This window comes from Peromyscus leucopus, chromosome 14 (genome assembly GCF_004664715.2).
Source record: "Peromyscus leucopus breed LL Stock chromosome 14, UCI_PerLeu_2.1, whole genome shotgun sequence".
Lineage (NCBI taxonomy): Eukaryota > Metazoa > Chordata > Mammalia > Rodentia > Cricetidae > Peromyscus > Peromyscus leucopus.
In genome coordinates, this window is record NC_051075.1 from 38,451,418 (window position 1) to 38,464,538 (window position 13,121).

At 46.3% G+C, this 13,121-nt stretch overlaps 1 protein-coding gene across 3 annotated transcripts in view; it reads left to right on the top strand.

Moving 5' to 3' along the window:
• Positions 1–13,121, top strand: part of Frmd6 (FERM domain containing 6) — a 240,067-nt gene that overhangs the window by 157,328 nt on the left and 69,618 nt on the right. For 2 of the 3 annotated variants that reach the window (XM_028858502.2, XM_028858518.2), the window contains exon 1: positions 9,463–9,555. The exons of the other annotated variant lie outside the window; for it this stretch is intronic. The gene's annotated coding sequence lies outside the window, so the exon portion shown is untranslated. Of the gene's footprint in view, positions 1–9,462; positions 9,556–13,121 lie in introns of those variants that run through there. 3 annotated transcript variants of the gene reach the window in all.

Here is a 13,121-nt window from a genome sequence, read left to right on the forward strand (position 1 = left end):
CAAGCGTGGCTCACTGGACCTAGAATTATCTCATCCACCTAACAAGCATGTGCGTGCCCCATGCTTTGTCAGATTAACAGCCGCAGCTTTGCAGACTAAGGAGGGATCTGGGGCATGGGGACATATTGGATGCTTAAATTGCTCGAATGAAAAGTTCTAGGTTGATTGACAAGGGGTGCTTTTTTTGCATGCTGGGTTTTGAGGTGCTTGAGTCCTTAATACCTGACATGACAGTCCCTAACAAAGACCTGCTAATGAGGCGACAGTACGTGATGGAGAAGGGCCTGGAAGGGCTTCGGTAGGGACACTGAGGAGCATCAGGAAAGAATGGCCTAAGGGAAAACACAGATGAGTCTTGAGGTGGAGAAAAGGACCACACCTGAGAAACTGCCCGACCAGCTCTGCAGTGGAGGTCACAAACGGGACCGAGGGACAAAGAACGTGAGGTTCCGTTCAGATTCCCTACCGGTTTTCTGTAAAACTCTGGGCATCTATAAATGAGGATAATGATGGTAGTTCCTTCAGTGAACTACTGTGAGGATTCAGCAAGGTTACATTTATAAACCTCGTCTATGACTGACAAGCAAAGAGGAAGGCTGGGTTGAGAGTGGCGGGAAGAGGGATGTGAAGAGAGCTATCAACCCAACTCCCCTGAGCAGCAGGTGTTTAGTATGGGGGGAGAGGGGGAAACAGGGGAGGGGAGGGAGAAGAGGAAGAAGAGGCGGAGGAGGGGAGGGGAGAGAGAGCAAACGCCATCCAGAAACATCTAAGTAGTCACTGTGCCAGGAAAGGGAGCCAAACAGAGAGGAATACAAAGTTGACCACGCATCTGTGGGAACACTGATGGGACTGTTGTCTTGGTGACGTGGCTGATTAATCAGCTGGTCTATTTGATTTGCTTGGGCTCCCTCCCTAACTTTAAAGCAAAAGCAAGGGAAGCAATGGCTGAGTTGACCTTCATTTTGTTAGGACAGCTGGATTAGAAGGCCGAGAGGCCCAGGACTCAAGACTATCCCAGGGATTAAACTGAAAAGAAAAGAAATGAAGCCAAAAAACCAGAAAACGAACAGAGACTCCTTGAGGGGGTGGGGGCAAGGGCGGGGTAGGCTAGGGAGCTGCCTGGTCTGGGGAGAGAGAGAAGGAGGGATGTGGTGGACCCAGCGATTTCCAGCAAGAGCTAGGAGGTGGAGCCACAGCCGCTAACTTCACCTGGAGGAGGGGGTGTTGTGCCAGGGGAAGCAAGCCCCCCCACTCCCCACCCCTACCCCACCCCACACCCCACCCCGCTACATTCAAGCCACTCTGTCTCCAAGGCCATCCCATGGGCATGCTTTGTTGGTAAAGAATTCAGCAGCTTGTAAGTACCTGTAGTAAAATGGCTTCAGCAAGCATCTTAGTATGTAGAAAGGCCGTAAGATGATTAGGCAAAGCAGAAGGAAGAGTTAGGGTAGAAACAGAGTCTATAATAAGGAACATCATCAACTGATACAGGATTTTAGTCATTATCCCATATCTATACTTGAAAAACTAAACATTATGGTTGACTTAAGGCATCCTGTTCATGCCAATCAAAATTCCTTTTTCTCGTCAACCTCTGGGATATTCTGCCCCCAAAACATCTCAAATGCTGTTTGTCCTCCCACATTCTCATCTGGGAATGCCCCTCTGCTCTCCACGCCACCCTCAACACACAAACACAAATGCATGGCGCATGCACGTTCTTCCTCCCTCCACATAAGTTATGAGAGTCACTCATTCAGTAAATATATGCCAGGCATGTTCTAGAGACTAGGGTTGCAGCAGTTAGAGATAAGCTGTGTGCTCACGCAAAGCTTAAACTCCAGGAGACAAACACATTCATAAATAATTTCAGAGGGAGAAGTGTTACGAAAAAGATGAATGTAAATAATCATGAATACCTTATGTTGATTTTTAATAAATTTATGTTATATGAAATTATCATAGGATATATATATATATATATATATATATATATATATATATATATGCCCATTATCCTTTCAGACAAGGACAAAAATTACTATCCAATATAGATTAATGACAGAAGAATCGCCTTCTGTTTTTCCAGCTCAAGAAACCACAGGGAAGCTGGCCATGGTGCCACCTGTGATCACAACACTTGGGAGAGGGAGGCAAGAAGCACAGGCTATCCCCGGCTACATGAGACGTCTGATACCTCAAAAGAGACAAACAAGAAACCAAGTGGGATGTTCGGCCTACTTACACACAAATCACAAATACATAGTCACTTTTTAAAAGAGTATGTCTCACAAATGCATCCCCTATCTTACCTTCAAAGTCAGTTAGCTGAAACTACTACTGCCCAACATTATCCTGTCTTTGTACCTATCAAAAGTCAACTCCTTGATCTGAGGTTTTTTTGAGAATAATTTCCCTACCCGTGACTTCTAATTCAAGATCTGCGGTGTTATTACCAGAGTACTTCCCTCAAGAACTAACGCAGAGGCAATCACTCCAGGGTGCCTTGTCAGGCTACCATTTAAAAAGCAAAAGTGTAAGCATTACTTTGCTTGTAGAGGACTTTATCTGGCATTTCACTCCATACCCAAACTGAGTAAGGGTGAGTATTGATTTTTTTTCTAACTTACAGATAAAGGAAGTTAGGGAATTAATAAAGATGTCCCAAATTACTGTCCTTTTCCCCAGCAGGGCCATGTTTTATACCCCAGGTACCAGGCCACACCAACAGTCCTTTGACTTCAGTGAAATGACTCCCCAGAGCCCCAAAATCTCACTTGTACTTATTCACCAATCTCTTTTAAGCCAAGTTTAATAGCGTGTTTGTTATGCTTACAACCTACTCATGGACGGGGGAGGGGGCTCTTGTGAAGGCCTCTCAACACACCGCACTGTTGCGGGTGTTCTCTAGAAAGCCAGGATTCGCCAAGCAGGACACACAAGTTCTGGAAGATCAGTGTTCCCGTCCCCTACTGTTCTCACAGCGGTTGCAAGCACAAAGTGATACTGTGTCATAAAACGGTGAATAAAACCTCAGTGGCCCAAGATATCTATATGTTATCACTGTGTCTCAAAGTGACTCCTCCTAAGATTACTATCTCAGATAGCAGACAGGAGATAGGACATGCCTGAAGTACAAATAGGGCTGAGGAATCAGTGTACTGGCCAGCCACACGCTTCCTTCCTTCATCTAATCTAACTTTAGGTGGGGCTGTTACCTGGAAGTCGGGTGTGTTTTCTTTCAGCTTTTCAGAGAGCAATCAAGGAATCAAGAGCAGGAACACCACTCTGGGTCTTTTAAGATCCGTTCTATGGACACCAATGTCAAACACTGTGGATTTCATGCTGGAGGAATCGTCCCCATTCCTGCTGTGTATTTTTCTGTGCTCGGCCCTCTGCTCCTCTCCAGCACCTATGGAATGCGAAGCCTCACTCATAAGACAGCAGTCAGAGCTTCACAAGGACTCAGCTGTGCCCCAGTCAGCAGTGGTGCCCCTTCAGCCAGCCCTGCTGCAGCCACTGAGTCTGGCAACAACCAGGACTCAGAGCCATCCTCCATCCTGGGTCACACCTTTGCAAGAAAGAAGGGCTGGGCGGGGCCCTCCTGGCCTTATCTGGGGAGCCTTTCTTCTCACTCTGGAGTTGAATATTCTAGTTTTCCAGGACTGAGATTGGGATGTTTGTGGGGGAAAAAAAAACGTACAGACTCTGTGTCCTATATTCATCCTGTACATGCTGTATATAAAAAACCAACCATACAGACTGTCTTCTACATCCTGTTCATGCTATATACAACCAGCCATACAGACTGTCTCTTATATCCTGTACTTGGCTGTATAAAACCAAACTGTGCTACTTGTTTGTTTGTTTTGACAAAGTCTTGCTCTGCATTCCTGACTGGCCTCAACTTGTGGTAATTCTCCTTCTTCCTCTGCCTACTGAGTGCAGGGAGGCCATCCCAGCTGCCTTGAGCTTTTCACATTTTGAAGTAAGGAATATATTTGTATAGAAAACCGAAAAAACAAAATACTACAAATAAGTCTTAAAAATATTTTTAAGATTATTTTATTGTTTAGCCTTTAATCCCAGCACTCAGGAGGCAGAGCCAGGCGGATCTCTGTGAGTTTGAGGCCAGCCTGGGCTACCAAGTGAGTTCCAGGACAGGCACAAAGCTATTATAAAATAAATAAATAATGAAATAAATAAAAAAAATAGAATTAAATTGTGATAAAATTAACTGTGTGAGCATTTTCCAGATTGCATCTGCTATAGTAAGCATGTCTGTACAAGTGCTTTCTAGACACCAGAGTAATGTGTGAACAGTTAAGATCAGTTCCAGATAGTGGAGAAAAACCTTAGTTTTTCATCTATTATGTACTCCAAGGTTTTGAGGGATTCATAGTTTATTTTAATGCTGAAATTTTTGTTCTGGTCTAAAAGAAAAGTCAGTACTTTGACATACTGGCTTTTTTTTTTTTTTTTTTTTTTTTGGTTTTTTGAGACAGGGTTTCTCTGTGTAGCTTTGCGCCTTTTCCTGGAACTCACTTGGTAGCCAGGCTGGCCTCAAACTCACAGAGATCCGCCTGGCTCTGCCTCCCAAGTGCTGGGATTAAAGGCGTGTGCCACCACCGCCCGGCCGACATACTGGCTTTTAAAGAAAACTTCCCCCAAATCAAAGACTATTTATCATACTGGCTGAAGGTCATGCAGATTAAGCTCACTTTCCGTTTTGGTAATTAACGAGATGCGTTTTTAAAGCAAACTAAAATACATTCTGAATGAGATTACTTAAGTCCTATCTAAGGTTTTAAATGTCTTTGTAGCTGATAAAGACACATTAAGCACTCAGACACTTAAAGAGCGTGGCCCTGCCCTGCTGGCTCTCCTACCCTAACATGTAAAATGCCCTTTTTACTGACCTCAGCTGCTTCATCACTGCGTTCTGCAAAATAAAACACTGAAGGAGATTTAGTGATCAGGTCAAGAAAATGGATTTCAGGTATTTAAATCTATCTAATTATTCTCCTAGGGGCACCTACCCAGAAATTTAAATACAGGTGGTCCCAATTCATGTGATTTGGGACCTTTTTACTTTATGTTGTAAAAGTGACTTCTCTGTGTTGAGCAAAACCCACATGCCATTTCCATTTTGAGCTTTGATTTTCCCTTGAGTCCATGATAATGACTTAATTTCTTGTCATACTAGGGTCCAGAAAGCTGCAACACACACACACACACACACACACACACACACACACCCCAGTCACATGATCACAGAGTAAACAGAATATAATCTGTAGTGTGCACCATTCAATGATTAATTAAAAGGATTAATGCTATTGAGCAATCGACTTCAAAAGACTTACCTTTATCCAGTTCAGCAGCACAAGACTGAAAAACAATTTCATTAAATTCTCATTTGCTCATCAAATTTGGTATAAGGCAGGATCTTGTTATGTAGACTGAGTAGGACTCAGTTGTCCTCCTGCCTCAGTCCCTCAAAGTGCTGGGATTACAGGCATGCAACATTGTGCTTGTCTTTCCTCATTAATATTTGAGGAAATCTTTAGCAATAGGATACCTTGATTACTGAGGGACAAAGACTGATTTTATACAGCATGTACAGGATGAATATAGAACACAGAGTCTGTACGGTTTGTTTCCCCCACAAACATCCCAATCTCAGTCCTGGAGAACTAGAATATTCAACTCCAGAGTGAGAAGAAAGGCTCCCCAGATAAGGCCAGGAGGGCCCCGCCCAGCCCTGCTTTCTTGCAAAGGTGTGACCCAGGATGGAGGATGGCTCTGAGTCCTGGTTGTTGCAAGACTCAGTGGCAGCAGCAGGGCTGGCTGAAGGGGCGCCACTGCTGACTGGGGCACAGCTGAGTCCTTGTGAAGCTCGGACTGCTGTCTTATGAGTGAGGCTTCGCATTCCATAGGTGCTGGAGGGGAGCAGAGGGCCGAGCACAGAAAAATACACAGCAGGAGTGGGGACGGATTCCTCCAGCATGAAATCCACAGTGTTTGACATTGGTGTCCATAGAACGGATCTTAAAAGACCCAGAGTGGTGTTCCCTCTCTTGATTCCTTGATTGCTCTCTCTGTAGTCAGAGAAAGGAGGAGAATTACTACAAGTTGAGACTAGTCGGGAATACACAGCAAGATCTTGTAAAACAAACAAGCGGCAAACACCAAAATATAAGCCTCTTGACTTTTAAGGGTAAGCGATATGGTTATCATGCTTTAAGAGCATGGCATGCTTCTGGATTCTTCCTCATTCTGTTACCCTACCTAAGATCCCATAGCTCCTGAACCCAAGTATTTCTTCACTTAATGTGGGGGTATTAAAAATGTTCCAAAGCCAAGGTTGTAGTCCAGACCTAGTCACAGTCATTGCTAGTTTTTCAAAGTCCAGATGATCCTACTATGTTTACAGGCTTGAGAAGGACCGCCTTAAACTGGTTCCCAGGCAAACGTCTGTTCCTTCTTCCCCTCTCAGGTCTCAGGGTTCTCCCTGAAGGCTCCAGGCCTTTGCACTATTTCTCCAGAGTAACTCTACCACAGCACTGAGGATGTCACAACTGTTTAAATTTCTGCCTGTTCTCCCAATCTGCTCTAAGATCCAGGAGTGAGTTTTTAATCTTTGAATCCCATGTCTAACCCTATGCCCCAGTGTTTGGAATATTTAATACACCCGAGGAATAGATCCAAAGAAAAACAAAACTAAAATTGTATCATGCTGATATTTAAATGCTTTGGAATAAGTAATAATTTAAGATGCTCAGAATGTGTCACTGGTAAAGTATTCCACATTAGAGAAACATCTCATTGTACCAGTGAAAATAAACTAGATCCCAGCATCAAAGGAGAAACCAGACTACACACAGAACTGCATTCCTCATCGTAATGAACACATTAAAACCATTATCATGTGATAAGAAATGCATCCTTTCTCAATCCCCTTTCTATCTTTAGTGGGTTGTGTTGCTTCCAAGTCAGCTCTTTGGGCATTTTATGTTGCAGGGGTTTATAAAACCTATTTACAAAGTTTGAAGTAGTTTACAAAATGTATCATGTAAGAGTGGGATTACTGTGCGGTTCACTGTTAATACGGCCATTACAATTCAGAAAAAAATTCACATCGTAAATTTTACCACAATCTAATCCTGGACAATAAGTCCAATCCTAAACATTTTTTAAAGCTTTTTAAAATATTTTGCTCTTTGGATTGCCTAATTGTTTGAATAATTACAGTTATCTTTCATAATCTAACAATATGTTGTTTTCTTTTTTCTTTTTTTTCCTCTGCTAGACTTTGATACATGAAACCTGAAAACAAATCAGATTTAGGGACTCTTTTCCAAAACAGTAATATGTTTCTCACTTATCATATACAGTAAATGCTAGTTTATCTCATTAAACACCAATTAAATTATTACCAACTAATACCCAATATATACCCATCCTGAGTAAGTATAAAAAGTGAGAGGAAAAAGCCTTTTGTTCACATGCTTGTGGGGAAGTCAGAGACAACTTTTAGGAGTTGATTTTCTCCTACCAACAGGTGGGTCCTGTAGTCAGGCATGGCAACCAGTGCCTTTAACTGATAAGCCACCTCGCTGGCCACCATTATCTACTTTAAATGCAATACAAGACATCATGATTCACTACTGTGGACGTTAACTATTATTTTTTTATTAGTATATAGAGTAAGTAAAAGGCTTTTATTGAAACACTTTTTGTTCTGTTTTCCATAAACGAGCCATCACTTTAAGATCGAATTGTGATTTTCCTAGGAACTGCCTAACTAAGAAAAGGTAACCATCACAATCCTTAATACTCATGCTCTCCGGACTGGAAATGCTTTTTTTTGGGGGGGGGGTGCTGTTTAGTTTTTATGTCAACTTGGCATAAGCTAGAATCATTTGGGAAGACGGAACTTCAATTGACAAAATGCTCCCACCACCACCACCACCACATTGGCCTTTGGTGCATTTTCTTAATTGATGATTGATATCAGAGGGCCCCCGCTCACATGTGTGTATATATTGGGGGTGGGGTGCCACCCCTGGGTTGGTGGTCCTAGATACTATAAGGCAGCAAGCTGAACCAAACCAATAAGAAACATTCATCCATGGCCTTTGCATCAGCTCCTGACACTAGGTTCCTGCACCGAGTTCCTGCCCTGACGTCCTTCCGTGATGGAGTGTGGCCTGAGAGTTGTAAGCTGAAATAAATCCTTTGCTTTTGGTCATGGTGTTTAATCACAGAAACAGAATCCCTAGCTAGGGCAGAAGCTGATCGAAAGAAGAGGACTATTTCAAAGCTGGCTTCTACGGCTATCAAGTGTTGCTTCTCGGCTACCTGGCAAAGCCAGACACACAGAACGCCCCCTCATTGGAGAGCAGCGCTCACAGAACACAGGACGCCGCAGCTCACAGAACCCAGCGTGTAGTTCTGTGGGTGGCAAGCCTCGCGGCCAGTTGGGGTCGCTCTCCCTAAACCCTGCCAGGCACCGCTGCAGGGACAGACGGGTGCAGAACAGAGAAGTGGACTTGACTTCTCCACCTGACTACTCAAGGGGGCCAGGAAACCTCCATGCTCTGCTGAGAGGTCTTTAGGGCTAATGGAATCCTTTCTTGCAGCCTGCTGCCTCACTCGCCGCCGAGCGGGCCACCTTCACCTAGGGCATGTAACATCATTTTGGAAGGCCACAGGCAAAGGAGGCTGTGTCAACCTGGAAGAGACAGACTGAGCGGGGGCGGATGGGCTAGGGCCGCGCCCATATCCTGCATGCAGAATAAAGCTGTGAGGGCGAGGTGGGAGCGGGACAGGAGGGGACCGAGGAGTCACGAAGCCTCCTCCACCGGGGACCGCCTCCTCTCGGAGTGGCCGCCCCTGCTTGTTCCGAATTATCAAACGGGAGCTCAGGTCAAACAGCCACCCATAGGTAACCCGTCCCGGCCCACGAGGGTGCGTCCAGGGAGGTGGGGGTGCGGGGGCGGAGCGGAGAAGTGGACCATTCAGACGGAGGAGGGGGGCGGACATTTACCCTCGTGCCCTGGCCTCCGTCGCCCGGGGGAAAGGAATGCAAAGCCAGAGTCCACTCTCTGCATCTCCTTGGAGCCTGGCTCGGTTATCTGGGGCTCAGAGGAGGGACGGATCTCCCCCGCAATTCCTCGCCCCCAGGTCGTCTCATCCCTCCGCGGGATTTTTGGTTAGGTCCGAGGCGAGGCGGGGCGGGGCGGGGCGGGGAGGGCAGCGCTCCACGTGCGGCCGCGAGCCACCAGCTCTCGGCTCCTTCCGCCGCTCGGCCTCCGCTCCCAGCTCGGGAAGGGGCGGGGCCTCGGGGGAGGGAGGGCGTGTCTTAGGCGGGGCGTGGGCGTGGGCTCGAGGGGGCGGAGCGGAAGGCGGGGGCGGGAGGCGGGGCCGCTGCCGCGTTGGTCTGGCGGCGGCGGCGGCGGCGGCAGCGGGGTTGGGAGCAGCGAGAAGGCTCGGCGCCGCTGGAGCAGACGCCGGTTCCGAGTCGGACGCCTGGCGCTGGCGACTTTGGAGGTATGCGCGGGCGCGGGCCTGCGGGCCCCCTTTTCTGGGACGGTGCACCCCGGCCGCCGCTGTTGCCCCCTGCTGGACTCAAGTGTGATTCCCGGCAGTGCCGCTCTCGGCGTCTTTCTTTCTCACGGGGCTGGCGCTCTGGGCGTCGGGCACCGGGCGGGCAGGGCGCCTCTCCGCGCGAGTCGGAGCTCGCCCAGGCCGGGGCCCCGGGGCAGCCGCGGCCGCGAGGGAGGCGCGGAGCTGGGGGTGCCGGGAGCTGCGTTCCCTGCGCCCCAGTCTCCGGGACCCCGGTTCGTGGGGCGCCTGCTTGTAGCGCCCCGTCTGACTAGCTGGGACCGGTCGTGAGCCGGGTGTCCCCCCCGCGAGCGCGGTGCCGTATTGCCTGTTGTGCGCGCAGGCCGGGCAGCGGGCTTCGGGAAAGCACCCCAGCGCGGCCGTCCGGTGTCCCCGCAATTGCCTAGTGTGGGAAGCCCCTGAAGGGGGCCTCAGGGATGGATACACAAGTCGGGGGTGCGGCCTGCAGAATTTGGGTTTCTGGAGGAACTTAACATGGCCAGGCAGAGAAGACCACTAGCCTCCTCTCCGGGAAGGCAGGGATGTGGACAGCTGGGGGGCCACCCATGTGAGGTCTCCAGGATTAAAACAACACTCGGGAGTTCCAGGATGGCTTAGCCTAATGGTGGGGCGCCTTTCTTGAAGGCAGGGGTAGATGGAAAGCTGTCAAAACAAGCACATTTAAAGTTGAAATAAAAGCTGGCACAATTTTCAGACCGTGCAGCTGTGTGGCTAGTGTCGGAAGAAATATTACCTCATTGGCCCCCTTACACCTTTTTTTTGGGTGTTGTTTATTTATTTATTTAAGCAGCCAGTCTGTTTTGCTAGCATTGCCCTCGGGAGCTGTGTAGTGCCCACAGCGGGGAAAGAAAACTTGGGCAAGGGTTCTGGGCACTTCTAAGTGTGGAGGGAAAGTGTACCTTGCCGGATTTTCCACGCACGATTCCCTCCTTTTTTTTTTTTTTTTTTTTTTTTTTTTGACCTGGTGATGTTTGTTTACTGGTTTTCTAAGCATCTACTTACATTCAGTTTTTGCACGAAATATACCCCCTGTTGCCACAGGGTGTAGTTTGGGGATTTAGAGAATGCTTTTGGAGAAAGCTGCTAGCGGCTTCATTTTCCAAGAATGTAAGTCATTTCCTTTCTGTGGTTTCAGGGAGTTGATATTTCACAGCATCAAAACTCTGGTGGGGAAATTTTTCCGTAATACATCTGTCATTTAAAGGGCTTGTGACTTTTGGGTTTTCTTCTTAAGGACAGTGCATAAATTTAGGCTCGACATTGTTAAAGGGACAAGAAGGGTTTTTTTTTTTTTTTTGGTTTTCCTTTCCCAAATCTAGAGTATTGAGACTGCTGTAGAAAGATTTAACAAGCAAGACCTACAAATGGCTTGCAGGATGGAGAGTGGGGGAGGGGAGGGGAGCAGACAGGGCCAGGAAAACAGATGCCTTTTGCTCCGGTCCTTTGTAGTAAAACTTTTAGCACCTAATCATTTTCCTTGGGTGCGGTTTTGAGACATTACAGTTTTACCTTAAAAATGAGAATACTCCACAATTGAAGGCAGTTGACATTGAAATGTGGGGTGTTTTTTTTTGTGTTTTTTTGGGGGGGATATGTTTGTAAACATACTGACTTCATATTTCTTAGTAAAGTAGACCTTTGGTAGGATTATTAGATGGAGGTTCCCCGGGGCATATCCCATATCAAGTTATCTGCAGGATATCTTCTCCAGAAAGTGGAGTGACATAAGAATTCATTCCCGCAACAGTTTTGAGTTGCTTGCAGAATACCTGTGATTAGACTGTGGCCACAGTAATGGGCAGTTCCGGCAGGGCTCAAAACATTTTGACACAGGAAAATCTTTTGTCTTCATCCCTTCCTCTTTGGGGCTAACAGGGTGAAAACAATCAGCTTCAAGTTCACAATTTGAGCGTGTAGATTTCAGATGCCTCTGGCTTTACAGGAAAATGCCTGAAAGCAACCTGGGCATGAGGCCTTGCTTTTAAAGGCAACATGCCAGTGTGCTATAGGTTTTTTTTTAAATCTGTCATTCAGCTGGGCTGGCTGAATTGGGGGCTGTTGTAGGCCATTCCACATTTAACTATGCTTATAGAGCTTTTGGCTTTCAGAACTTATGACATAATGGGCTGTGTAGTCTTTTGTGGCAGTTGCTTGGAATGCAAGTTTCAGATAGAATTGTTTTTGACTGAGCTGTCAGGGTTAAGAGTTGTGTGTAAATGACTCCTGTCTCACAGCGAACTCTGATAAAGGAATTCTTTGTAGTTTTCAGCTTGGATGTTATACATTTTGATTTCTAAAGCTCTGTGTGTGTGTGTGTGTGTGTGTGTGTGTGTGTGTGTGTGTGTTTAATGAAACCTGCAAACAATTATTTTATTACATGAAAGCCAGTACCAAGAAAAGATTAATTCAGTCCAGATGTAAAAATGTATGTGAATTTTAGATTTGGATGATCTCAACAAGTTTCCCTTTTGTGGATGAGACTGCCTGGCTCCCAGATGGCATCCGCAAATTATCCCATAGGCCCGTTTCTGAATTGAGGACCGAATTCATGGGCTTTCTCCAGAGTCACTTTAATGTTATTTTAAATCTTCTCAAATAGAAAGCTCTCTGCACGGCTGCGGAGAGCGAGCTTGTTATTCGCATAGCAGCCTCCCAGTGCCCCAACGCAGTACATGCAGTCTGTTCCTTGGTGTCAAAACAGGAGGTAGAGAGCATCTAGATGACTAGCCTTCGAAAGTTTCTCATTAGTTATCCCATTCCAGCTTTTCTTCAACAGGGGAAAAAAAAAATGTTTCAGGTGTTTACAGTCCTCAATGGAATCCAGCTGTAAGAGTTTGTGGTTTCCTGTGTGTTTCGTTCTCGTTTGACTAGCCTCAATCCTCTGTCCCCTTCTCAGTCTGAACAAGTAGTTTAGAAAAGAAGATTATCTGTTTGTTTTTCCAGGCAGAGTTTCTCTGTGTAACAACTCTGGCTGTCCTGGAACTCACAGAGATCAGAGATCTGCCTGCCTCTGCCTCCCGAGTGCTGGGATTAAAGGTGTGGGCCACCCCGCCCTGCCAGACTCCTAACTTACACCTGTGTTAAAAGGACTCCGATGGACATTTCCAACCTTGGGTTTTAGGAGTCTTTGTATGATTATGGGGTCTTTGTTTTTAGTTTTGTTGTTGTTTTGTTTTGTTTTGTTTTGTTTTGTTTTGTTTTAAATAAAACCTGAGACAGGTTTTTTTTGTTGTTGGTTTTATTTCGACAGGGTCATACAAGGTAGCTCTGACTGTCCTATGTAGAGCAGGCTAGCCTCAAACTCACACAGATCCACCCGTCTCTGCCTCCTAGTGCTGGGAGGCTGGAATTAAAGGTGTGTGCCACCACACTGGGCTTTTCTATGACTATTTTGTGTGTGTAATTACCCATTTTGTAACTTTGCTATGTTCTGGTTGTGTGCAAAACAGGAGATGTCTGTGATGGAGTTTCGTTTTTGTTTTTTATGCATG